Here is a 21,189-nt window from a genome sequence, read left to right as displayed (position 1 = left end):
TGCTCCCGGGTGGCCCGGTCCTCTGCCGGCAGAGCCACTACCTCTTGTCAGACATCATCCTCTTAGGAGTTAATGGCTAGTTCTGAGATCAGCCAGGCGAGAACCTGGTACAGGCACATAGTCCTTTCTAGTCTCTCCTCTCACTTCGTAAGGGGCATATTGGCACTATTAAACTTGGGCACCAGTGCCAGGGCTGATTCTAACGGTGCCATGATGGTGCCTGCTCCGACTTCTGCACCTGCTGCCAGAAATTACATATCCTACCGACTGCCACAAAGTGTGGGTGGCTGGAGCACGGTGCAGGACCAATAACACGCACACAGTCCAGGTGCAAATGGTAGAACTTGTATTGAAGTAAGGGCAAGCAGTTCAGTTCACAACAACCCGTGGGGGGTGGCCCAACCGGGAACACTCATGGATACCAACAGCATGTAGCAGAGCATGCTTTAGCCAAACTGATAACGTCTGTCTGGAGAGGCGAAATGCAGCCTGGCTATTCTGAGCCCAAGCAGGAAGGTGTCCAAGGAGAGTGTGGAGCCCTAAGCTTTCCCTACTCAACTGGAACCTTTTCCTGCCACTGTTACTGTCCCTGACAGATGGATGATCTGTCCCTACACTACCAACAAGTGAATGCATGCCAAACCCAGGAGGCCAAGGTCCTAAATAGATGGCCGCCAGAGTCACATGGGTGACCAGCATCCAAATGAATCGCTGCCCCAGTGACTCAGGAAACTATAGAGGAGCCATGTTTCCCATGACTTTCTCTCCCTCTGCCGCTGCAGTTGAGTGCCAGCTGCTGTGGAGACAACAAACTGCACCTGCCTTCATGTACTTACCATAAGATGTGGCTGTATTTTCAATCATAAGACTGTCACCAAATTTTTTTAGGAGTTTGCAGGTAGCAGTGGTGCTTGTAGTCAGGCAGATGAGTGTTCTAGGTGCAGCTAACTTGAATGAAGGTGGCAGTTGAACAAACTGGTCAATAACTGTGGCATCAGTGGGTAAAAGTCCAGAAGATTCTAAATGTACAAAGGTGGAGAAGGAGAAAACCCCTAGAATAAAATGTAATGCCAACTAACCCTTCCCAAAACTTTCCTAAAATATGAAGGTAGATTAGAGTCAGTTGGACACCACACCTTCAGTCCCCACCATCCTGGGAGGCGGCCTGCAGACAAGTAAGGTCTGGCCTGTTACAAGGCCCTATCCTATCCCTATCCCCAGTCCTTTTTTTTCTCTGCCCCCATGGACACAGTAACTGAGCAACTGTCTCCTCAGAGAGTCCAAAAGACTGTCCCAGAGAGACTGTCCCCACAGGCCACGGAAACTGTCTCAACACTGCTCCATGGGCCACAGAGGCTGCTTCCACTGCCCAGCCACAAAGAGAAACTCACCCACACTGCCCAGCCATGCAGAGAGAGACTTCCCACACAGAGAGAGAGAGAGAGACTGCCCCATGTTTCCCCCAGAGAGAGAGACTGCTCCACATTACCCCCAGAGAGAGAGAGACTACTCCACATTGCCCTCAGAGAGACTGCTCTGCAATTGCCACCTGAGAGAGAGACTACTTCACATTGCCCCTTGAGACAGACTGCCCCAGAGAGTGAGAGACAGAGAGGCTGTTCCACCTTGCCCTGAGAGAGAGATTGCTCTACAATTGCCTCCAGAGAGAGAGACTGCTCCACAATTGCCCCCAGAGAGAGAGACCACTCCACAATTGCCCCCAGAGCGAGAGTGATCCTGCTCCACATTGCCCTCTGAGAGAGACACTGCTCCATATTGCCCCCAGAGAGAGAGACTGCTTCACATTGCTCCCAGAGAGAAAGACTACTCCATATTGCCCCCTGAGAAAGATTGCTCCCTAATTGCCCCAGAGAGAGAAGACTGCTCTACAATTACACAGAGAGAGAGAGACTGCTTTACAATTGCCCCAGAAGAGATTGAGATTGTGTAAGATGAGGAGACAGACTGTCACTGCTGCCCCAGTGCTTGCTAGCTACTACCGTGAAGGATTGGACCTTCTGGAGAACACTGGGCAAGCAGATAGGGCTGGGCAGCAACAGGCAGCATGACCGAGCCCTGGAGGATGACTCCTTTGCGACGGAATATCGGCTGGCAGGAAAAGGGGAGTCGGATGTGGCTTTTTATTCCCAAGCCTGATGTGCACCATGATATCACTGCCCCACCACCCGAGTAGTAGCATTCATCTGGCTTTGGAACTGCGCACGCACAGTAACAAACCAACCACAACTGTATTTTTTACAGGTACTCTTTCCCTTTCACTGACATTTACAGACAGGCAAAAAGTGTCTGATTTTTACAAACCGTCCGTAAATTTATGGACGGGTTGCAACCCTGATCCCCACCCCTTTTAAGCAGAGGGTGTAGGGATATCAGTGACATCACTGCCAAAATATGTCCACTGGCTCTATTTGGACAATGACATTGACCAAATATGACCATGATCATATTTTGCCAATAATGTCACCACTATCCAGCTGTCATTCATCACTTGTACCATTGGGATCGGTCGTGTACGCCAGGTCGTCAGGTTTTTTTGTTTTTTTTTATCAGCAAGTTGGTGGGTGACAGGCATCATAGTTGATGACGGCTTTACAATGAGGGATATTTTTGGGTGATTTTTATTTTTTGATAAAGGACTTGTCAAATGTTTGGGTGTCTCTTTCTAGGTTATACTTTTTTTTTTGTGAATGAGTAGGTCTACTATGTACCCCCTACTTATTCAAGTGGGGAAGGCTGTGTCTAGGAGCCCCCTTATTATAATTGATGGTTTTCAAATTTTGGTAAGTCGTCTACCCACAGACCCCCATAACTACTGGCCAGGGTTGTGGGGATAAGGCCCTTGCCCTCATAAACATGTGGACAAGGTGCTGTACCTCTGGGTTCCCCCTTTGTTGAAGGCCTGTGGCTTGGTATGGTTTAGGGGGATGAACACTCATGCCCCCCCCACCCCCTTTTCCTGCTCAACCAGGCTGCAGGTCTTTTTTTTTTTTTAATAAGCTGTCAATGAAATGTAAATTGCAGGCAAATTTAAAACTTCTCTCCTTTGTAAATGTCAGTGCTTAGGACAACCCCAGGCTTAGTATTTAAATGAATTGGACATTGCTAATGTGTAACCAATTACATTTTTTTTTAAGTTTAATCATTTCAAAAATATCACTGCTCCTTTTTTCCCCTTGATTGTTAGCCCTTAAAATGGGCATTTTTTAATTTGACAAATCAAGCTCCCAGTAATTTCAATGGGGTTCAGGTTTGACAACCAAGATGCTTAGAAGTCCACTTAATCCCTGCTAGAATTGAACCCAGGGCAGTTTGGTTCATGACTACCCATCACTAAAGGGCACTTATTATACCTCAAATGGAGTCAGCAGCACCTCTCCCACTCACTGACACCCCAACACCCTCACTGACACCTCAACACCACAGAAATCACACAGTGTTCATCATTAAATCTAAATTTCATGATTTCTTTGTTATATCACGAACACTTCACATGTACAATAGAGAAAAACTTTATTCATATTAACATCTCATTTCCTAATTCTCCTCCCATCACCACATCTAGTGATTATAAGATACACCATCACAATGATACATTATATCAGGATCCATTATAAAAGTGATCCCATAGAATTCTATTGGTGATCCATTCTATGGGGACACATTATATTAGGATCCATTATAAAAGTGATCCCATAGAATGCTATTGGTGATCTATTCTATGGGGACACATTATATTGGGGACACATTCCAGTTCTAGTGATCATACATTATTATAGTAATATTATTATATTAGTGATAAATCCCATTTTTTCTATCACTAGTAAATCTCGGGATCATTTCTTCATATGGTTCCTCTGAGATTTTTCCATTGATTTCCATCTCTTTCTATCTATTTGTAGATCTATTATTCATTTGTATTTCCTCAGACAATAAAACAATCAATAGAACAAACTCATTGTAAATATATTACTAATAAGGAATGAAACTGTCTACATATTCTAGTCTTAGTCATATTGACTGATGAACGTATGTCCAGCCCAGTGGTGGATAAAAGAGACTCCACCACTTTGTCCATTCAGGGTAAAATGACAGGTTCACTTGAAAGCCCCCCAAATATCAGTATACTCTCCTTTGCTGTGCCCCCAATATGCTGTATGTTCATCAAAGCCCTTGCTAAGTCCTCCATTTCCCAGGTATGATGGATCATATGATCTTTTCCCAGCATACAGTATTCAGGCCTGAGCGGCCAATCACCAGGCTTGAATACTGTCACATGAGGGAGGGGGAGGGGTGACATCATGAATTCTGTGTAAGCTCTGACATGATCCAACATGGAGCCTACACAAGGCTAGGACTCAAGGCTCTGACTGAAGAACAAAGAGGTGGGGGAGCAGTGAAGGGAGAATCTACCTGGGTTAGAGGTGGGCTTTTAGGAGAACCTATCACTGCCTAGAGTGGGCAAGTGACAGAGTTTCTTTAGGCCATTTGGGGGCCACAAAGCAGTGTAACATTTCATAAGCTCCAAAGAAAAACATACAGGGATGGATTTACTAAAACTGGATGGTGGCACCAGCTTCTGTGTGCACTAGTTTTAGTAAATCCCCACGATAGGGTCATGGAGCCTCCAGACAGTGTCAGGATAAGATCCTCTATCACCCAAAACAAAAAAAAGTCCCTCCTCCCATGAACTGTAAACTACATCAGCAACATAGGTTGCATTTTCTGCCCTTTTCTGCCCCCCCGCCCGCTGAAACACCCAAGGCAGATAGCCCTTTTCCAACACTTTTGCTGGGCCCCGCCCCTCAGACCTTCCAAGATTTGTGAGGCCCCTAAGCTATGCCAAGTCCAAAATTCTATATAGATTCTAGATAGATAGATACAGGGCTTTTTTTCAATGGGAACATGGGAGAACGCAGTTCTGGCACCTTCAGCACTGAATGTATATAATGTCAAGGGGTGGGGATCTATTGTTGCTGGGGGGGGGTTATGTTGCTGTGGAGTCAGTTGTTGATGGGAGAGATCTACTGGGGTCTATTGTTGCTGGATGCTGGAGAGTCTATTGATGCTGGCTACAGGATCTTGTGTTGCTGGGAAGATCTAGAGTCACTGGGGAGGGACTTATAATTGCTGGGGAGGGGTCTATTGTTGCTGTGGTGGATCTATTGTTGCTGGGGTATTTTGTTGTGGGGGGGGGGTCTATTGTTGCTGGGAGGGATCTATTATTGCTGGCTGCAGGGGACCTATTTTACCTCCTTTCATTAGTAAATTTCATGTAAACTACTACAAAAAATGATACTTGGCCCTGTATTCTCTAGGTAGGGGGTGGAACCAAGGGATGGTGCTGGGAAGTAGGTAGGGGGTGGAGACTCAGAAGGGGGAGTACCTGCACCTATTCTCTGAGAAAAAAAGCCCTAGATAGATGGATAGAACATAGATTACAGTATCATATAGATAGCAGTGACGGTCCGTCCATAGGGGGTGCATGGGTGCTGCCCCCCTATCCATGCGTCCGGCCCCCTAATCTACATACCAATCAGGAAGCAGTTCCTGAGACCCAATTAGCCTGGGAGTCTTAGGACTCCCGGACAATCGGGTCTCAGTCAGGACCCACTTCCTCTTTGGCCTGGAGGAGAAGCGATGGCCCCGAAGTGGGGAGCTGCAGCCCAGATCCATGTCTGCCTTATCTGCCTCCTTCCTAAGAAGGTAAGGAGGCCTCTGATCGCCGCCGCATTCCCGTCTGTCTCCTGTGGGGGGGGTGATCGCGGTATTCCCGCCTGTCTCCCGCAGTGGGGGATCACCCATTCCTGTCCATCTTCTGCGGTGAGGGATCGCCCATTTCCGTCCAACTCCCGCAGGGTTGGCATTGGATTGCCGCCCCCCCCAAAAAAAATATTGAGCACCAGCCGCCATTAATAGATAGGCCACACCTCTCCTCACTGACCAAGAGGAACATGTTACTCACTGATACTGCAGTAGTTGGACAGATATTCTACCCAATCATAGTGATCAATGACAGATGGAGAATTCTCATTTATGGCGGCTGAAAAAATTCCTCTGACAGAAAAAGCAGCATAAAAACACTCACAGTGGCTGGCATTGCACAAGAGTTTAAGATCGTCCATAGGCATTTGCTTTTACAAGTGTTTTTTTTTCCAAAACATTCCACTCTGCTCATTTTTCACTATAAATGATGTACACTTGAAAAGGCCGAACGCTCCTAACTGCCACGTTTATGCACTTTTTATGACCATTTTTTCTGCCCGAAAGCTCCTCTCAAAAATGCACTTGTGATTATTTATTTTTATCAGCTTAAAAATGCTACTCATGCTAACATAAAGTTGCTTATACAGGCTAAAGAAAAAATTGACCAAAGCCTGCATAAGCAGCATTTTATATGTCCAGCATGCACAAGGCCTAAATGAATTTGTAGTAAAACAATCTACACAGGACACTGATTGAATCCCCACCCACTGTTTTATGCCATTGTCTGAATATTCTACCAATTCCATCCCTCCTCCCTGTGATGTCACCAGTCTCCAGGCAGATTTCTCACATCTCCTGATTCCCCCCACATATCTTCATACAACCTCCCACTACGCATAGCAGAGCATGGAGGGGCTCAGTGAAGGTGGTGGTGAAGGTGTGGAGATGTCGGATCGGGTCACTCAGATCATAAAAGGAGATCTGCCCGCCCTCATAATCCAAATATATCCTGACTCTGTTACTGGAGATATTGATGGGTAAGGGGATCTCTTTTCTGTCATGTCTCACTAAATACTGATTACCAGATCGGACCAAACCCCAGGACTTGTTATTCCTTCCAATTCCTGACTCCCCCCCTGTCCTGTCTATACTGGGGTAACACATCCCGATTCTCCAGTCATCTGATTCCTTGACATCCACTTCCCAGAAATGTCTCCCTGAGGAGAAACTCTGACTGCTCAACACCTGAACTCTGTTCTGAAATTTCTCTGGTATTTCTGGACGGTTCTGGTCTATATCTGATTCAGATACAGTTTTCCTGTCTTTCGATAGCTGTAGATAATCATGAGCTGTGTTTACATCCAGTAATATGTCTTCAGCTTCCTGTATATACATGTATACATTTACCTCTTTTATTATATGAGATAAACCTGTGTGTAAGATTCCGACCACATCCACATCCCCTACATCATGGAGGAGTTCCCCATGTCTCCCTCTGTCCTCATTATCTCCATCCTCAGTATCACACAAGTCACCTGTGTCTGATTCCTGTAAGACAGTCAGTGGATCCGTCATGTTACACAGCTCCTCAATGTGACGCATCTTCCTGGACAGCTCCTCCTTCTTTATTTCCAGATCCCGAATCTTATCCAACATGGGGAGGAAGACGCGCTCTGCCTGCCCAAATATCTCCCTCAGGACTCTCCTCTCCAGGTCTTCCAAACGTCTCCTGAGATCTCTAAACAGGACAGTTACTCTCTCTGTGTCACCATCAGCTTTTTCTTCTACTTTCCTCTTGTCTTTCTGCAGACTCTGGACACTTTCCTCTATCTTCTCTCTCTTTATCAGAAGTTTCTGCAGAACATTCCTCAGTGTCTCCTTCTTCTTCTCAGAAAACTCATCCAGTGACTCCATTGTATGTCCTTTATGTTCTCCAATGTCATAACAAGACATACAGACACAGATATCATCCTCAGTGCAGTAATATTCCAGGATCTTCTTATGGATGGAGCATTTCCTTCTCTCCAGGGACAAGGTGGGGTCCGCTAAGATGTGTTTTGGGGACTTTTTGTGGACTTTTAGGTGTTTATCACACAAAGAAACCTCACAGTGTAGACAGGATCTAACAGCAGGTAAAGTAGAGTCCACACAGTAAGTACAGAAGACCCCGGACTCCTCCTGATCTGGTTGAGCAGACAAGAAACTCTCCACTATGTTACATAGTTTCATGTTCCTCTGCAGTTCAAGACGATCCTGAAACTTCTCTCTACATTCAGGACAGGAATATCCTCCAGACCCCTCCTGTGTATCCAGCACACGATCAATACAGGCCCGGCAGAAGTTGTGTCCACATTTCAGTGTTACAGGATTGGTATAAGTGTTCAGACAGATGGAACAATCCAGCTCAGCTCTCATATCAGTAAATGCCATCACTGACAGCAGAAGAGAGAAATGATATTGAAATTCTCTGACACTGGGGAAACATGCAGTTGTAAAGTGGGGGGGGGGGGGGTCACATTCTTCTACACAAGGTGAGGCTGGGGTGGATCAGAAATATTTAGGACAAAGATCAGAGTACAGAAGAGGGACTTTTTTTTCACAGTAGTAATGATAATCATATGTTCTAACATTAGAAGAGAGATAAATATAAAAGACGGTTCTCTAGAAGGAATGTGGCACACTAAGTGCACTGAGGTGAAGGTGGACAAGAAATATGATTATGTAGAGTCTGAGCTTAGTACAATCATTCAGGATCTGAAATAGTTGGGGGTTCTGGTTGCTTGAAAGTAAAAGAGAGAAATATGTAGGCAGGTAGTGGTTACTGCTACCCCAGTGGAAAATAGGGGTTAACTGCACCCCCAGGTTTTTCTTAGTGGGTTTTTCTTGGATCCAACCCCCTGGTCCTGTGTGTTATAAAAATGACGAGGGCCAGGTCCTAGGGGGAGGAGAGGGGAGACTTACACACACACTCGGAAATGGATGCTCTGCCTGGTACCATTGCCTAAGTCTGAATGGCCCGTATCCTGCTGAAGCAGGATTTAAAATACAGACATGGACCAACATTGAACTTTCCTTGAACAGGTGTACTGGGTCAGCCACAAGCCTGTAGTGTAGTTAGGGACTAGGGATGTTAGGGAATGTTTCACTTTATATTGGAATGTCCATTGTTGTTGTTATCATGTATATTTTTTCTTTAAATAAAGCTTTTGAAACTTTTTCCTTTGAGTGGTCTGAAGTTTCTAAAGAGGTGCAATGTAAGTAACCTGCACATATAGTCCACAGCTTGGGTCATCAAACGCATTAGGGTATGAAGACATCAGTACAAGAGTGTGAAGATACAAGATTTCAATATACAAATACCGTACTGGTGACCCCACAATAGGAATAAAACTTTTTCGCAGAAGAGAGTTTAACAGGACTCTTGGCTACTCATTAAAATTAGAAGAAAAGAGGTTTAACCTTTAACTACGTAGAGGGTTCTTTACTGTAAGAGCGGCAAGGATGTGGAATTCCCTTCCACAGGCGGTGGTCTCAGCGGGGAGCATCGATAGCTTCAAGAAACTATTAGATAAGCACCTGAATGACCGCAAAATACAGGGATATACAATGTAATACTGACATATAATCACACACATAGGTTGGACTTGATGGACTTGTGTCTTTTTTCAACCTCACCTACTATATGTAACTATACTATAAGTGGCTGCCAAGGGTATCAATGGTTTCTCTAGCAGCCTGCCCTAAGCGTGTACATGTGACAGGTGAGGGAGATGTTGTCGGCACTTTTTCGGATGTGATCCATCTCCCATAGCAACGGGAGCAGATATTCACTGTCAGGGCTCTCATCTTGTGCACAGATACAGAAGAGAAACAGTTAAATGAAGTAAAGTGCATTGAGTCCATGCTAGGTGCCCAGCAGGACCAATACCGTGTGAGGTAGCGGTGATGTACTGGACAGGTGGAGAGGGCATTGGCTCTGTGCTTCCCTCCTAAATGTACAAGTAACCATCGTGATGCTGATTACATCAAGAGAATTAACTAGAGTTTGTTCATGTTTGTCATCTACTGGGTTGTTAGCATGGCTCAAGTAAAGATGCCCCATATGTATGACAGTGACTCTGTATAAAGTGCCTAGCGTAGCTCAGCAGAACCCATACTAGGGTAGGCCTCTCATGTGACCCTTGCTTGGCGCTCAACGAGGAGGGAAACATGGAGGACGTGATGGCTACCCTGTAACTCTGACCTGCCCTACCCTATGGTTTGGCACCCAATGTGGGGCTATGCCCACTGCATGCACCCAAAGACCCCCATCCAAAGAGGCCATGGCAAAAATTAGCTACTTAGAACTTGTCCAGGCTTGCCAAGCAATACTCCATGTGAACGACTCCATCTCCTGATTGGTGGAATACATGATAAGGGGTGTCTATAGTAACCAGACCGGGACTGATGTGCAGATGCTCCACATGCACTGCTACCAGCCACCAGCTACCGTGCAAAGGAATCCCAACTACCATCAATACTGGAGAATGATACCTGTTAGCTTATGGGTTTGTCCTTTGCGTATGGGTACCTGGGAAGAATTCCAAGCTCTGTACCCAACTTGCAAGAGATCTATACCCATCTTCTCTACTCGAGCTTGCTGCCATGTCTGTGGCGCCCTGCTATTCCAACAAATGCTGGAATAAGAGCACAACTTGGGCTGGATGACCGGCCCAGGAGTAATCCTGCTGCCAGAGATACATCTACCTCTGGCAAAGATCCTAAAGCCAAGCCCTGACAAGCTAACAGGGATGGCCTCCCCCATAGCTCCTGGGGCCACAATGCCGCCCTACAACGCACCTGCAGAACCTGTACCCACCCGAGAGAGTCAACAGAGCCCCCACAAGCTTCTAATGGAGGAGCTGTGACCTCCTTTGATCCAAGGAACACCAAGGGCCTAAATTAGAAAATTGCGACGGATCAGAAGTATACAGTGAATGATGATGTAGGAGATGTAGGTTCTAATGCTATTTTCTCCCTAGGTCTCAGTAATGAGGAACATGAATTCCAGGCCAGGGAATCTCAGTCAATATTAACCACTTTCCTATCTTTCAACGTCTGCCTAATTTTTCTGACATAAGCAGGTCACTAAGAGCACCGAAGACAGTAATTCCAGAGGAAAACTGAATGGTAATGGTGATATTGATGTCAAGAGGCCTAAAGGTTCCAGTCTGATGGTTAAAAGATGAGGAGCCATCAACATAACGTAGTTTGATTGCTTAACCACTTCAATACCCGCGTATAGTCATATGACGTCCACAGATGGGATCTCCCATCCTGGGTGGACGTCATATAACGTCCTGGGATTCCCGGCCATCTAGGGGGCGCGTGCGCGCCGCCGGGAGCGCGCGTGCGCGCCCGCCGCGTTCCTCGGGACCCGGTGCGTGTGCCCGGGGGCCGCGATGTCCGCCGGGCACCCGCGATTGCCCGTTAACCGGGCCGGCATGTGGATCTGTGTGTGTAAACACACAGATCCACAGCCTGTCAGCTCTGAGGAGAGCGATCTGTGCTCTCAGAACGGAGGAACACTGATCGGTCTCCTCCCCTAGTGCGTCCCCTCCCCCTTCAGTTAGAATCATTCCCTAGGAAACATACTTAACCCCTCCCCGCCCCCTAGTGGTTAACCCCTTCACTGCCTGTCACATTTACACAGTAATCAATGCAATTTTATAGCATTGATCGCTGTATAAATGTGATTGGTCCCAAAAATGTGTCAAAAGTGTCCGATGTGTCCGCCATAATGTCGCAGTCACCAAAAAAAATTGCGATTGCCGCTAAAAAAATAAAAAAATATTTTTCTTTTAAAAATGCCATAAATCTATCCCGTATTTTGTAGACGCTATAACTTTTGCGCAAACTAATCAATATACGCTTATTGTGATTTTTTTTACCAAAAATATGTAGAAGAATACGTATCGGCCAAAACTGAGGAAAAAATGTGTTTTTAAAAAAAATAATTGGGATATTTATTATAGCAAAAAGTAAAAAATATTGTGTTTTTTTCAAAATTGTCGCTCTTCTTTTGTTTATAGCGCAAAAAATAAAAACCGCAGAGGCAATCAAATACCACCAAAAAAAAGCTCTATTTGTGGTGAAAAAAGGACGTCAATTTTTTTTGGGTACAACGTAGCACGACCGCGCAATTGACATTTAAAGTGCGACAGCGCTGAAAACTAAAAATTGGCCTGGGAAGGAAGGGGGTGAAATTGCCCGGTATTGAACCGTAAATGAGTGGTAGAAATACACACAGAGGGGGAGGTCATGAAAGGAACCAGAAAGGATAGTCAGACAAGCCAAAACGTCAGAGAGCCAGAAGGAATGTCAGCCAAGCAAGTCTTTAATAGGAACACAGGAGATCGTCTCTAGAGATGTGACCAAGGCGAAGGCAGAGATCCTCTGGACTGGACGGCTTAAGTAGGCAGGTCTGACGAGCAGGATATCATCAACAGGTGAGTCACTGTGGAGAGATAGGAGCTGGTAATTAGCCGACAGCTGAGCGGCCAGCTCAGAGAAGGAAGGGCTGGGCCCAGTCCTGACAGTAACCCCTCCTCAATGACCCCTTCCCCTCGGAGGACCACCAGGCTCGAGGGGAAAAGTCTATGGAAATCATGGAGGAGTACAGGGGGGTGTACGTCTGAGGATGGGACCCAAGAGCGTTCCTCTGGACCGTACCTTTCCAATATACCAGGTACTGTATGTGACCACGGAGCCTACGGGAGTCAACAATGGACTGAGCTTCATACTCCTCATGGTTCTCAACCTGAACAGGGTGAGGATGTGGCAACGAGGTGGTAAAGCGGTTGCAGACCAAAGGTTTTAATAAGAAGACATGAAATACATTTTTTTTTAAAGACTTATTTTAAGAGATTTAGACCAGTTAAAACCAAAAAAACAAGTGAACCCGAGATATATTAAGGAAGGCATTGAGTCACTTGAAGCGAGAAAGGACATCATAATCAGACCTGCTGACAAAGGAGGGGGAGTGGTAATTATGTCAAAGGACTACTACACCACTCAGCTGTCTGAATTGTTGTCAGATAAACATACATACGAGATGCTAGGTAAGGATCCAACCCCTCAGTACAGAGCCGAATTAAAAACGCTGATTGATTTTGGCTATCGCTCACATGTCCTTACGGACAAAGAAAAAAGATTTCTGTTCCCCAGCAGTAGTCGCACCCCTACTATTTACACCCTTCCGAAAATCCACAAGGATTCGACCAATCCCCCCCCTAGACCCATAGTTAATGGGATTGATTCGGTCACCTCAAGATTAGGACAGTATTTAGACATATTCCTACAAAAAAGTGTAACCGCAACCAGAGCCTATTTGAAAGACACTAATGCCCCGTACACACGGTCGGATTTTCCGATGGAAAATGTGTGATAGGACCTTGTTGTCGGAAATTCCGACCGTGTGTGGGCTCCATCACACATTTTCCATCGGATTTTCCGACAAACAAAGTTTGAGAGCTTGCTATAAAGTATAAAGTATAAAGTAGTAGCTACAAAGTGCCACGCATGCTCAGAATAAATAAAGAGATGAAAACTATTGGCCACTGCCCCGTTTATAGTCCCGACGTACATGCTTTACGTCACCGAGTTCAGAACGATCGGATTTTCCGACAACTTTGTGTGACCGTGTGTATGCAAGACAAGTTTGAGCCAACATCCGTCGGAAAAAATCCTAGGATTTTGTTGTCGGAATGTCCGAACAAAGTCCGACCATGTGTACGGGGCATAAGAGTTTATTACAGGATCTGAAAGAAATCAGCTTAGCAGGGAAGAATGAGGTGTATCTGGTCACATCTGATGTGACCAGCTTATACACTATTATCCAACATGAGGATGCTCTACTAGCACCCAATTGGGCATTGAGTAAAAGGGAAGATCTGCCTCTGAGACAAAAAATATTTCTTAGAGATGCGTTAGACTTCTGTCTCTCTCACAATTACTTCTGGTTTGACCATCATTTCTTCTCCCAGAAGAGGGGCGTTGCAATGGGCGTGAAATTCGCGCCCAGCATCGCTAACCTCTTTATGGGTGAATGGGAGGATAAAGAGATTTTTAGAGACAGACGACCAGAACTCTTATATTACTAACGCTATATTGATGACCTAATATTGATATGTGTGAGTGTTCAGTAACGTGTGGAGACCACACCTTTTCTTCAACCTTCACATTTTTCGGATTTATGAAATTCACGTCAGTTCAGCTACGAGAATGATTCTGGCTTTTCGTTTTATGGTGAAATGTTGTTGTGCTGGTGTTATGGGATTCCAGAATAGGGCCCCCCGGGGTGACTTGCGTCCAGAGAGTAATCTTCAACCTTCTCTGCCCGGCTGTAATTTCTCTACAGCTCTCATGTCTCCGATCTCTATAAAGAGAGTCCCCGGTTTACGAACAAGATCTGTAGGTTTGTCCGTATATTGAATTTGTATATAAGTTAGAACAGGTAAATTTTATAAAGTGTAACTCCAGCCAAAAATATTAAGTTTTGGATAGCATAGGGAAGAGTTAGCTGGCCATGCAGTAATGTGGGATTGCTGACAGGTCCACCGGACAGTAGGTGGCAGCATGCGGTCAGCAGCATAATGGCTGCCCGGTGGTTTTTGGGACCAGCGTGATGTCCTGCTGCCTCCATTCTTCAGTACGAGCCATATGTGTAACAGAACGTCTCACACTCCGCTTGAGTGCTTCCGTCATATACCACTTCCTCCAGTCTGAATATAGATATTATAGCCACATATTACAACCAAGAACTAGGCAGGACTCGTTTGGCTGCAAAGCTGGAACTGTTTATTTGAACAAGAATATAGGCTTTTATACACTTAAGGAGGACATCCCCCTCCTGACCAGATTACCCTAACAATACAAACTGCACACAGGAATATAATTACAACAACAGACATATACTATAAACATGTTAATTAACCACCTGGATCACTCAGAGGTCTGGAAGGTCAGACTTGCCTTCTCCTAGCTCACAAACTACAATACACATTATCATAAATATAAACACAGATCTCCTTCAGATAATAGCACACTTACAATAAACACATTATGGCAGGGGGCCTCAGACAGGTGGCATCAGCATCTGCTATGAGTCCCACGCTGGCAGAGACCAACATGTCCTTTTTAATAATGTCCTTTTGCATTACATAACAGAACATCTTCCTAAATGCTTGTAGCTTCCTCAAATGCCAGGGCCCATAGTCGGTAGGCAAGAGGCTAGCAGTCAGTCCCCTCCAAAAGCCTCCGTCCCGGGTACTAAGCGTCTTTTAAGAGTGAGAATCGCTGAGCATGTGCACAACATTACTATTGGCTATAAAGACCATAACGTATCCCCGCATTTCAAATTACATCACGGACAAGACCCTGCTGGATTGTTATTTTGGGGGATTGATTACATCAAACAATCTTGGAGGGGGGGTAATATAATAAGGGATTTATCAAAAAAAGAAACTCAATGGATTTTTTTATCTGACACTCCTAGCCCGAAAGGGTTAAATATTGAACTCGATATTAATTGCTTTATCAGCGATTTTTAGGTTCACTAGAGTGGACGATTACACAATGTATTATGCCCCGTACACACGGTCGGACTTTGTTCGGACATTCCGACAACAAAATCCTAGGATTTTTTCCGACGGATGTTGGCTCAAACTTGTCTTGCATACACACGGTCACACAAAGTTGTCGGAAAATCCGATCGTTCTGAACGCGGTGACGTAAAACACGTACATCGGGACTATAAACGGGGCAGTGGCCAATAGCTTTCATCTCTTTATTTATTCTGAGCATGCGTGGCACTTTGTCCGTCGGATTTGTGTACACACGGTCGGAATTTCCGACGATGGATTTTGTTGTCGGAAAATTTTATCTCTTGCTCTCCAACTTTGTGTGTCGGAAAATCCGATGATGTGAGAGAGAGTGAGAGGACGTGTGCGGGCTGAGCTCCGCTCCAAACATTCATCCTGAATTTTCTTCAGCGCTGACAGGTTGACTTTCAGCGCCGATTCTCACCAGATTAGGCTGTACTCAGGCACCCTGGGAAAGAAAAAGGCCCTCGGTGCACCGCGAGGTCCTACCATATCTCCGGGCAGGCTCCGGTCTTCCACTGTGCCCACGGTCTCCACCACCTCCTCCGCCCACATCGTTTCCACCGCTTCCACCGCTTTCAGCTCTGATAAGCCTGCTGCTGCTGCTGCTGCTGCCGCTGTCGCGATACCGTTTACGAGACTTTCCATAGTGAACATGTCAGTCGGCACGCAGACGCTTTCTGATCCGGTCTCATCTGCAGCCTCTCACGCAGCCTCCCATGCCGAGTTGCTGGCGGCAATTAAAGCAGGGAATGAACAAGTGATGGTCAAAATAGACCATTTGGCTTCAGATATCAGCTTAGTTCGGCACGATATGGACAAATTCAGATCCCGCTTTGTAGAGGTTGAGAGTCGGATCTCACAACTGGAGGATGATACCAGTGCAGATTCCAGGAACCTTCGCGCTTTACAGTTGCAGGTAAAGGCTCTACAAGATAAGTCGGTGGACACAGAAAACCGCATGAGGAGAAACAACCTAAGGATTATAGGCCTACCTGAAAAAACAGAAGGTAATAAACCAGCTGAATTTGTGGAATCCTTCCTTATATCATTGTTGGATTTACCTGTCATGCCCCCTACATTTGTGGTAGAGAGGGCACACAGGATTCCACCAACCCCTCCAGTCCCTGGCAATCCTCCTAGGCCTCTTCTACTGAGACTTTTGAATTTCAGAGACAGAGATAAGATATTAGCTGCAGCTAGAGATAAACAAGAATTGCGGTTCAACAATGCAAAAATTATGCTGTTTCCTGATTATTCCCCTGAAGTCCAGCAGCGACGCCGGGCCTTTACCGAGGTCAGAAGACGCCTAAAAGATAAGGGTCTCAAATTTAGCTTATTGTATCCCAGCAAGCTCCGAGTTGTAGACGGAGACCGAGCATATTTTTTCACTAATCCGGAGGCCGCTATATCCTGGTTAGATGGTCGTGGGTGACATATGTGCTTTGCTGTGGGTAATATCCCTACTACTATAGTCCATTATAGTGCACCCCTATAATGTTTAAAATTCCCTTGTTATTTCGTCATATTGTGGTTTATTAATGAATGCTTAAATAAATGCACTCTATTTGGAGCTGGATTGCTCAGCCTTTTGGACTTGGACTATATTCTACACCAAGAGTCAAGAGTCAAATCATAACCCAAACCCCTACTTCAAATTTATTTTTTATTTTTTATTATTCCTCCCCCCCCCCCCCCCCGGCCCTCTTCCCACTTCCCCATTCCCTTTCTTTTCATTCCTTTTTTTTTTTTTTTTTTTTTGGATAGGTTTTTATCCACATTTGTTCGGCTGTAGGGTGCCTGAACAAACAGTAGTACGATATCCCCTTTTAGGGGTATATCTGCAATATATAGTTGTAGCTTGTGTGTTTTTTTTTTTTTTTTTTTTTTCTTGGGAAAAAAACTATTCCCAATTCTCCTCTCCTTTTTTTTTTTTTTTTTTTTTGAGAGGAGATGGGACTTAGTAGGATAAGCACCCTGTGCTTGGGTATTATATATTTTTTTTTTTTTTTTTGTTTTATGTTGGTCTTTGTCATGGTTTTAGTTTGTATAAGTTTGTTTCAAAAATCGCTTCAAAAATTAACATTGCTGGTACATGTTGGTATATTGTAGAGATCTTGCTGCTTGTGAGTTACCCCAAATGGTGTTCCTCCGGTCATTTTATTTGGTCATGGTTTTCTAAACCTATATGGCTACTTCTTTAGCTGAAACTTTTTCGGTCCTTTCATGGAACGTCAGAGGCCTTAATTCCAAATTCAAACGGGCACTGCTGATAAGATATTTAAAAACCCACTCTCCACATCTCATTCTCTTACAGGAAACCCACCTCACAGGCAGCAAGGTTTTAACTCTTAAAAAACCCTGGATTCAGAGGGCCATCCATGCGACTTACTCCTCTTATGTTAGAGGGGTCTCAATCCTAATACATAAGAAATTTTCCTGTGTTATTGAGGACGTGTGTACGGACCCCCAGGGCAAGTTTGCAATGGTGGTGTTTTTACACTGGTCTCAACGATACATAATTATAAATGTTTATATTCCCCCACCTTTTACACACGACTTATTATATAAGGTCTTGGAGAAAGCCGCTTCCTTTTATCCAGCGAAATTACTGGTGATGGGTGACTTTAACTCTACTATCTCTCCAGATTTGGACAGACCGGTCCCATCTAAAAACTATAGCTCTGAGCTATCTACATGGGCACAGGCAATGGGGCTGCAGGAGATATGGAGATGGAAACACCCGGCCATTAGGGCATACTCATGCTTTTCGGCCTCACACAGGACTGCCTCACGAATTGACCTGGCCTTTTCTAATTCGACCTTGCTGACGGATGTAATAGGGGCCAAGTACCTACCCAGTGGGCTGTCTGATCATAGCCCACTGGTAATCGAACTTCGCTCGTCTGCACATCGTGATGCGGCCCTGTGGAGGCTGGGGGCACAGTGGATTTCCCACCCTGAGGTGGCTGACACTATTCCACCCAGACTAGTGGAGTTTTGGGATCTTAATGAAGGCTCCTCGACCCCACAGATGATCTGGGATACTTTCAAAGCCTTCACAAGAGGGCAATATATTTCAATTATCGCAAGTGTCAAGAAACAGCAGGGCCGGGAAACCTATAGGTTACAACAGATGGTAGAGGATCAAACAGCAATCTATAGTACAGATCCTACAATAGCTCATTTTGACGCATTAAATGCTGCCCGCAGTTCATTAAACTTACATTTGACGGAGGTTACACGATTGGATATGCATAAAGGTAGGCAGCGGCTTTTTGAACAGGGGGATAAAAATGGTCGTTTTCTGGCTATGTTGGCGCAGCATGAATACCCATCCACAGTGGTCCCGGGTCTGCGGTCTCCAACTGGGGATATGGTGACCTCTCAGGCAGAAATTTTACAAATGTTTAATGCCTTTTACCAAACTCTCTATACCTCTGCTCTTCCCCCCGACTTCCAGCCAGAGTTGTTGCAAAATCTTTTAGACCCACTGGCACTTGGCTGGCTGTCGGATGAGGAACGAGAATCATTGGTACGCCCTTTTACGGCCTCAGAGGTTTTAAAAGTCATACGGTCCTTCCCTTTGGGTAAGGCGCCAGGGCCGGATGGCCTTCCAATAGAATTTTATAGAGCACATGCAGCACTTTTGGCACCCATCCTGGCCCAATTATATACCATCTGTTTATCCAAGGGTGATCTGCCCCTTTCAATGCATCAGGCCTTTCTCACTTTGATTCATAAGGACCTTAAGGACCCAGAGCTATGCACCTCATATAGACCAATTGCCTTATTAAATAATGACTTAAAAATTTTAACCAAACTGCTGGCTACCCGTTTATATCCATTATTACCTTCGGTTATTGACCCCGATCAAACAGGATTTATGCCTAAAAGGTCAACTGATGTTAATCTTAGGAGAGTTTTCACCAATATTCATGCCCAACATAACAACTCCGGTACAAGGGCTATTGCCCTATTAGATATAGAAAAGGCATTCGATACAGTAGAGTGGCCCTTTTTGTGGGAGACTCTACGTAGAATGGGTTTTCCACTGTGGTTTATATCATGGTTGCAGGTGATCTATAGGTGTCCCATCTCATCGATTCGTTTGGGCTCCAGACTTTCAACCCCATTTCAATTGTTTCAGGGAACTAGACAGGGCTGCCCTCTTTCCCCGGCTTTATTTGCTTTAGCCATAGAGCCAGTTGCAGAGGCTCTTCGTACATCGCCTCATATTAAGGGGCTCCGGATTGGCATGCTAGAGGAGAGGGTAGCCCTGTATGCAGACGATATGGTTCTGTTTCTTGGGGATGCGGGTCCATCACTCCAGGGTGCTCTGTCACTCCTTAATACATTTTCCATAGTAACGGGCCTCCGGGTAAACTGGCCAAAATCTACTTTATTTCCAATAGATCAGGCAGCCAAAGCTACATCCTTTCCAGACAGTCCATTAAAGTGGGTTGACTCCTTTAAATATCTTGGGGTTTATGTCTCCGCACAAGCTTCAGATTTTCTTAAATTAAATTTAGATCCGGTAGTGGGGGATATGAAAGTTAAACTCAAGGCATGGAATAATCTCCCCCTGTCGGTATGGGGAAGGGTTAACTTGCTTAAAATGAAGGTCATCCCCAAATTCATATACTTATTCCGTCATTCCCCGCAGTGGATTCCTAAATCCTTCTTCACTAAACTAAATCAACGTTTATCGGAGTTTCTCTGGGGCCCCTCACCACCCAGATATAAGTTATCGACACTGATGAGGCCACTGTCGCGGGGTGGCATGGCCTTTCCGGACTGCTATAAGTATTTTTTGGCGACACAGCTTGTGACAGTGGTCTGGTGGTTAAATCCTGATAAAACCAATGTGGCCTCCGTTTTGGAGGCCACAGTGGCGGGCTCCTGGGAATCCCTTCGATACTTAATTCACAGAGGCCCATGTGCCCCACACTTATTAACTCCGTCTATGCTCACTACCTTACGGGCCTGGAAAATGGGTTTGGCTATTGAAAAATACACCCAGACTGAAATTTCCCCTAATGCTCCCCTATGGTTAAACCCTAACTTACCACACTTCTATAAATTTATAGACCCTCAGGTATGGACTAGATATGGTATAAAACTAATTTCACAAGTGGTGTCTAGCACTTCATTGCTCTCCTTTAGCCAGCTTTCCTCCCAGTATAACCTTCCGCAGCATTATCAGTTTCGTTATTTTCAACTTCTGCACGCTTTCGAAGCCCAATTCCCATGTTCGTCCTGTATACTAACACAGTCCAAACTGGAGAATACTCTTAGATCCGGTTGTACAAAAAAACCTACATCTCACATATATCAGCACCTAATCTATGTGTCCTTGCCACCGTTGGACGGCCTTTTATCCCGTTGGCAGCGCGACATTCCAGCTTTGAATAGCGACGATTGGGATAATGTTTGGGACTTCCCCTTTAGCTCGCTAGTTTCTATACGTGACAAATTAGTGCAATTTAAAATAGTCCACCGGGCGTATTTTACTCCCCACAGACTTTACTTGATAAACCCTGCCCATTCTCCTAAGTGTTGGAGATGTAGCTCCACCCCTGGAGATTTTTCTCACATCTTTTGGCATTGTCCAAAGATACAACAATTTTGGGGGGAGGTCCTTGTTTTAATTAATAAAATTGCATCCACTAACCTACCACTGTCTATGGAGATCTGTATGTTGGGCCTTATAAAAAAATTAGTTCCTGCTGTAGCCAAACGTACGATGATTGGTTTGCTTCTATTTTATGCTAGGAAAGTTATAGCATTCCAATGGAAAAAACCCTATCCCCCGACAAGCGTC

The 21,189-nt window shown here is 45.1% G+C and overlaps 1 pseudogene; it reads right to left on the bottom strand.

The window, feature by feature from the left end:
- Positions 1-6,570: 6,570 nt before the first annotated feature.
- On the bottom strand, positions 6,571-8,154 carry LOC141134366 (nuclear factor 7, ovary-like; annotated as a pseudogene).
- Positions 8,155-21,189: the final 13,035 nt, after the last annotated feature.

Source organism: Aquarana catesbeiana, linkage group LG03, assembly GCF_042186555.1.
Source record: "Aquarana catesbeiana isolate 2022-GZ linkage group LG03, ASM4218655v1, whole genome shotgun sequence".
Classification (NCBI taxonomy): domain Eukaryota; kingdom Metazoa; phylum Chordata; class Amphibia; order Anura; family Ranidae; genus Aquarana; species Aquarana catesbeiana.
The sequence above is the reverse complement of the archived record's forward strand: the minus strand, read 5'-3'. Positions and strand labels throughout refer to the sequence as shown.